Genomic DNA, 6,418 nt, shown 5'->3' with positions numbered 1-6,418 from the left:
TTTAGGAATGAATCGACGTAAAAAGTTTGCTTTCCCTTGCAAACTTTGGAGTTGGCGAAGACTCGAAGGAGGAGGCAATTTGACAATAGCTTCAACCTTCGAGGGATCGACGCGGATGCTGGCTTTCGAAACAACAAACCCCAGTAACCGACCCGTTTCTATACAGAAAACACACTTGTGTGGATTCAACCTAATTCGATAATGCCTACACCTCATAAATATTGCTCGTAAATGGATGAGATGATCAACTCGATGTAATGAATGAGCAGGTAAATCATCGAGATAGGGTTGCACAATGTGCTTGATGTCATGAAACGCTTAAGACATGGCTCTTTGAAAAGTTGCCTCGGCGTGCTTGAGCCCAAAAGGTAATTTGCAATAAGCAAATGTCCCCCATGGACAAATGAAAGCCGTTTTTGGTTGATCAGCAGGTAGAATATTGATTTGATTGTATCCGGAAAAACCATCAATGAAGGAGAATATTTCACTGCCGGCACAATCATCAATGATTTGATCGATATAGGGAGTTGGGTAATTGTCTTTTGGATAGGATCAATTAATGTCCCTATAATTGATACATATTATTATTGTCCCTTGCTTTTTGTTAACAAGAACAATATTCGATACCCAATTCACTAACGGAATCGGATAAATGAAACTGGCTTTGAGTAATTTTTCAACTTCTGCTTTAATAGCAGCAACTTTTTGCGGGTGGATCTGATGCAAACGTTGCCGGACGGGTTTAGCATCCGGGTAAGTTTTGATTTCATGAACAACAATTGCTGGGTCAATTCTTGGCATTTCCTCATATGACCAGGCAAACACGTCGTGGAATTCTTGAAATAGGGCCTTATACGTTTGAATTTCATCTTTCGTATAAGAGGCACCTATATGAATGTTTTCAACAATTCCAGGCTTAACCGAAATATCAATAGGAATAGTTCGAGAAATGTTTCCCAAATTTAACTCTGAATCAGGATTTTTCATTAGATTCTGAGGTTCCTTGACATATTCAGTCATAAAAATAGATGAAAAATCATTTTCAAAACGATCAATCTCAGGTAAAAACGAAGATCTATGATGAAGATCTTCCCATGGTAAATCTTCGACACATAGGATTTCACGAATTTTCTCATCAGTGTGAACAAGTTCGGAAAACGTTGTTGAATCCGAGTTTGATGTTGAAAGTGATTCCTCATGGACCACATTCATTAAGTCAATTTTGGTTGAAGAAGGGTTGGAAAACGACTGCACGACCTAATACGCATTTTCATATGGACTCAAAGGAATAACATCACCAAATGAGTCTATCTCAGATTCGGAAGGTACGATCCAAGGATCATCATAAAAAACAGTGTCTAACGAAATCATATGAATGGTTGCAGTAGAAGACGATGCGTTGATAGGAGGAAAAGGAAAAGTTCCTAGTAAACTAGAATCTTTAACTAGTCCTACTCCAACATCCTTATACAGGATAGTTGGTTTGCCAACATGCTGAATACTTTCAGAAGAGGCTGGGTTAGATGAAAAGTAAGTCAGCTGGTCTATAGTTATGATATTTCCATTATGAGGGAACTTTATAAGCCGAAAAACTGATGAAACGACAGCTGTCATAGCGTAAGACCAACTACAACCCAAGAGAAGGTTGTAATCTAAAGGGGCATCAACCACCTCCACATCCAGATTAACAGTTTTTCCTTCAACCCCTATAGGTAAATGCTGTAGAATGCCAAAAGGATGAAACCCACGTCCATCAAAGGCCTTTAGAATCGTTGGGGATTGATTTAGCATAGGAGAACCAAGCGATCTCCAACACTGTATCGACATAATACACGTTGAGGCTCCCTCATCAATCATAGTCCTATAACAAGGTATGTTTTTGACTAACACTGGGATCTAGAAAGCCATTTGATGAGGTAAGCGTGGTGTACTATTTTCTAGATCGAAAATTATAAGGTTCGAGTCCTGAACGTCAACAGCTCCTATAGCCGACAATAGCAATTTACGCTGTGCTGGACATGATTGCAACACTTCCAAAGTCGACATTGCTGAAGGTGAAATAGCTAGATCTTCAACAATGTTATAGTTCTGAGTCGCTCTCGCATGTGGATTGAAAGCTGACTTTCGAAGTATACCCTTGGCGAGCGGTTTGATTACTAAGTCTGGGTTAGGTTTCTCGATCTGTAGTGGATCGGAACCGGGAGTTGAAGTTGATGGGTTCGAATGAGAAGATTCTGCTTCCTTACCATCAACAGGACTTTTACTTCCATAATCATGCGATCGAGTCGCAATCCTAACATGGTACATCATCATTATGGGTTCTTTGGAGGCATTTGAGGAAGAACCTATCATCTTACTGCCTTGACTAGGAAAAGGATCCTTCAAAAAAGTAGGCGTTTGGGAACCTTTGACAATTTTCACAACCTCTGCACGATGAGGGCAGTCTCTCTTAAAATGCTCTTCATCACAAATGAGACAAGGATAACGAGGTTTGCGTTTCTCATCAGTTGATTCCATTTATTCTGGTTTCTCTTTCGAATTTTTATCTGTTTTATTTTTCTTCTTCCATTTCTTCTTTCCGCTGGATTTTGATTTGGCTGTAGATGACTCTACAACATGAATATCGGCGGAAATTTCCGCGGAAGAATCTCCTGCCTGGGAATCTGGTAAAGTTATGATAGGAGAAGAATTCTTGGAAGATTTCTTCTTACTTTTGGTATTAACCGTACCAATCATACCAGCAACGGCATGAGACCCTGAAGGAGCTGCAATTATTTGATTTTGTTTAGGAAGGTCGAGGATTTTCTCGTGTAACGTACCTGACTGCGTATAAACTAAGTCAAGGTACTGAGCTTGAGCAATTACTTGCTCTTCAGTAACGACTCCGGCCTTAGCTACATCCTCAGTGATCTTCGGTAATAAAGATTTTACAAACCATTCAGCTAAGATTTGATCCGGAATAAAAACTTTCACTAAACGCCATCGACGTTTCCATTCATGAATGTGATCTGAAATGTAAGTGGACGTTGATTGTTTTAATGAAGTTAATAATTCCGTGCCATTGTCATATGTGACTGGCAACTGAAAATGAGTTAAAAACGAAATAGCTAACTGACTAAAGTTATAAAAAGTGGCTCGCGATAACTCAATGTACCACTTGGCCGCAAGACCAATTAGAGTGCGCTGGAAAAGCCTTAAACGGATTGAATCATCTGAAATGGAGTTCGACGCACACCAGAGGTGATAAGTCATCACATGGTTCGACGGGTCCTCTCCTTATTTGCCTTCAAACTTAGGACTATCACTAGGCAACTTATTCGGCATTGGCGGCCAAAACGGAAGATAGTTAATTGGATTTTTCGTAAGGCGCGACAAGTCAGGCAAGTCCAAAGTTGCAATAAACGGTAACTGACGAATAGGGTCCCTGAAACCCTGGGTCATGAGACCAGCCCTAGGAGGAGGATATCGAGGATAACTAGGAATTGGAATTGCATTTGGGATATTATATCCTCCCGGAAAACCAGGATTAACCGGACCGTACTGGGGTTGTTGAGGTTGCTGATATGTATATCCAGGGTACAGTTGATACTGATAGACTGGCTGCTGCACATCAGGACCGAATTGGTACTGTCCTTGGTACGGTTGATAAGTAAATTGAGGTTGAATTGTGACAACCGTACTTGGACCAGGTTGTCCTATAGGCATTTGAAGCGAAGTCTAAATTGTGGATCCAGACTGAGGTAAAGATGTCTGAGGAGTTGAGACAGGAACAGTAGAAATCGGAGCTGTCGATACTCTAGAAGTAGGTGGGGTAGATTGAAAAGATGTTGCAGTAGTTGCAGTAGTCGTTTGAGGTAGAGTACGAGGCTTACTAGGCCCAAAAACTACAGAAGGTACAGAAGTTTGAATAGTAGACTGGACAGGTTGCTGGGGTGAACTAGAAACTAAGGGTTATCCAGATTGAGATGACAACTGCACATTCGGTTGCAAGATCTGTTGAGATTGAGATGGATCCCACACTAAGTTCATTCCGGGGTACGGACCCATAACAGGTTGAGAATATTGAGGACCATAACCGGGTTGAGGGTAGGGTTGATAATTCAAAGGTACATTTCCAGCTCCTTGGACAAATGATTGACCGGAAGGTGGTTGGAAATCTTGGGTTGGGTACTGACCTTGAGGTTGATAACCTTGAGGCACGTAATGATACTGGGGTTGACCTTGAGGTACATATTGAGTCAGGGGTTGACCTTGAGGAACATACTGAGTCTGGGGTTGACCTTGAGGGACGTACTGTCCCGTAGGTATGTACTGTCTTTGAGGTTGCCCCCAGGCGGAAATTGGGTACCTTGAGGTTGCCCCCCAAGCGATACTTGAGGACTTTGAGGCTGCCCCCCAGGCGGTAACTGGCCACCTTGAGGTTGAGGATTAGGAATAGTACGTGACATCATAAGAATATATTCTACACTCAACAACTTAGTTCCATTATTTCCAGTTAATAACCCTTGTTCAATAGGTTGAGGAGATGCTCCCGAAGAAGTACCAGTAAGTGACTGATACCGAGAGGGAACAGAAGGATCGCCGTATAAAAAGGTTTCTGGAGATTGAGAAAACATGGACAACTGTCTTGACGTATTTAACGGAGGATAATAACCCCTAGGTGTTGGGTGAAAACGAATGCGAGCTGGTGAAAAAATTAGTCCCGGGTTTTCCAAAAAATTGGTCAATGAAAGATACCAAGCGTTGCTCCTAGGTGGACTGTAAAAGATTGATTCACGCTCCCCAAGTTCTATAACTGGTTGATTTTCAGGGATAGGGATACCTTCTTCTTCCAGAGTAGTAAGTTCTTCAATAGCTATAAGTCCAGAAGGAAGATTTTGGGTAATTATTCTTTCTACCCTGGGTGAACTAGGACCACTAGAAGTTGGAGAGGCAAATCCCGATGTTGTCGTAGCAGCAAATTTAGTTTTAGGTTCAGATATTTCAGGTTCCTCACCTAAATCACTAGTAGATGAAAAACTACCACTAACTTTGGAAACATAAACAAATTGTGGATTATAATATGCTACTAGAGCTTGGAAATCAGGATGTACCACTAAAGAAGACTCTCTTTCTTCAGGTGACCCAACTCTACTGTCTCTAGGAGTTACAAGGGCTCGTAACCCTTCAGGCTGGCTCGGTGAAAACTCAGGAGGTTGGCCCCAAAGTCTACGGGACTTCCTCGGTAATTCAGCCACAATTAAATATTTTAACTACTTCACACGCAAACAAAGAAAAATCTCAATGAAAACCACCTAAAGCTTCTAAAGAATCAAACAATTTTGAATCACACGCCTAAAGAATATAGGAGATCAAACCACACAAACAGTAAATTTCCGTACTGAAAACACTAGTTGGTGATGAAATCCAACGTCGTAGAGTTCAATACAGAAATGGCGGTTGGAACAGTTACCCTGGCAACCTGCTTAATGAATAGACTGGTACAAGTTTCTCCACTAAACCGTCTCGAGTGAAGAGAACCCCCCAGAAAATCCAAGTGAGTCTAGCCGACGTCTGCTCCAGGTACAGTGGGATCTTCCCTCCACCGTCACCTTAGGAAATAATCCTATAGAATATGGTCACTATGGTTACCAACGGAAACAAATATACCTGGGGGAACAGTCTATGATCCGATATGCACACAAGGGCAGAGTAACAAGCTCAATCCCCTTGAAGGCTCCTTGACATAATCCAAGGTTTACCAACAAGTGACCCCAGGCTCCTTGACAATGGTTAATCCGAGGTTTACCGGTTTTAATACGTGAATATCTTCTATCGTTCCCAATGAGGAAGGATTGATTCCCACACTGGTTTAGATATGATCTCATGCTTCTCCTTTAAGAGGAGCTTTCCCAGAGCATAGATGTAACGATTGGATTTTATCTCCTACCGCAAGATACAGCTACTTGTTTGTTTTACTATCTTGGAGAGTTAATTACTCCCTACTCCAAGATACTAGCCTAAGCTATGTTGGTGATATAGAGCCCTAGAAATAAAAATATTACTAGATAGATTTTACTTTAAGCGTTATTTTTATTGGTTTTTTCTTAAGTCAAAAGGTGCGGAGATGAAACTTATGGTATGAAGACTCGACTCCAAATCACTAAAAAATGCACTTAAGATGATAAGCAATCTTTTCCCTTCAATGAATTTCTAGCTAGGAAAGAGTTGAGAATGCAAATGCTTGTAAAAACAAATCTTTTCCTTAACAAACAAATCAAAAGAAGAGCTTTTTGTCTTTTCCACGGCACTAAAAAACGAGACAACTAGTTATGCTCACGAAAATTTCCCTTTTCTTTCAAACACTCAAATACTACAAAAACAAACTTTTTCAAAAGAGATTTTTTATTATTTTTTATAAAACACTCAAAACTATGGA

Source organism: Pinus tabuliformis, chromosome 6, assembly GCF_031772625.1.
Source record: "Pinus tabuliformis cultivar Carrire ecotype Pingquan chromosome 6, CPIR1, whole genome shotgun sequence".
NCBI lineage: Eukaryota > Viridiplantae > Streptophyta > Pinopsida > Pinales > Pinaceae > Pinus > Pinus tabuliformis.
Note: the sequence above shows the minus strand (reverse complement) of the source record.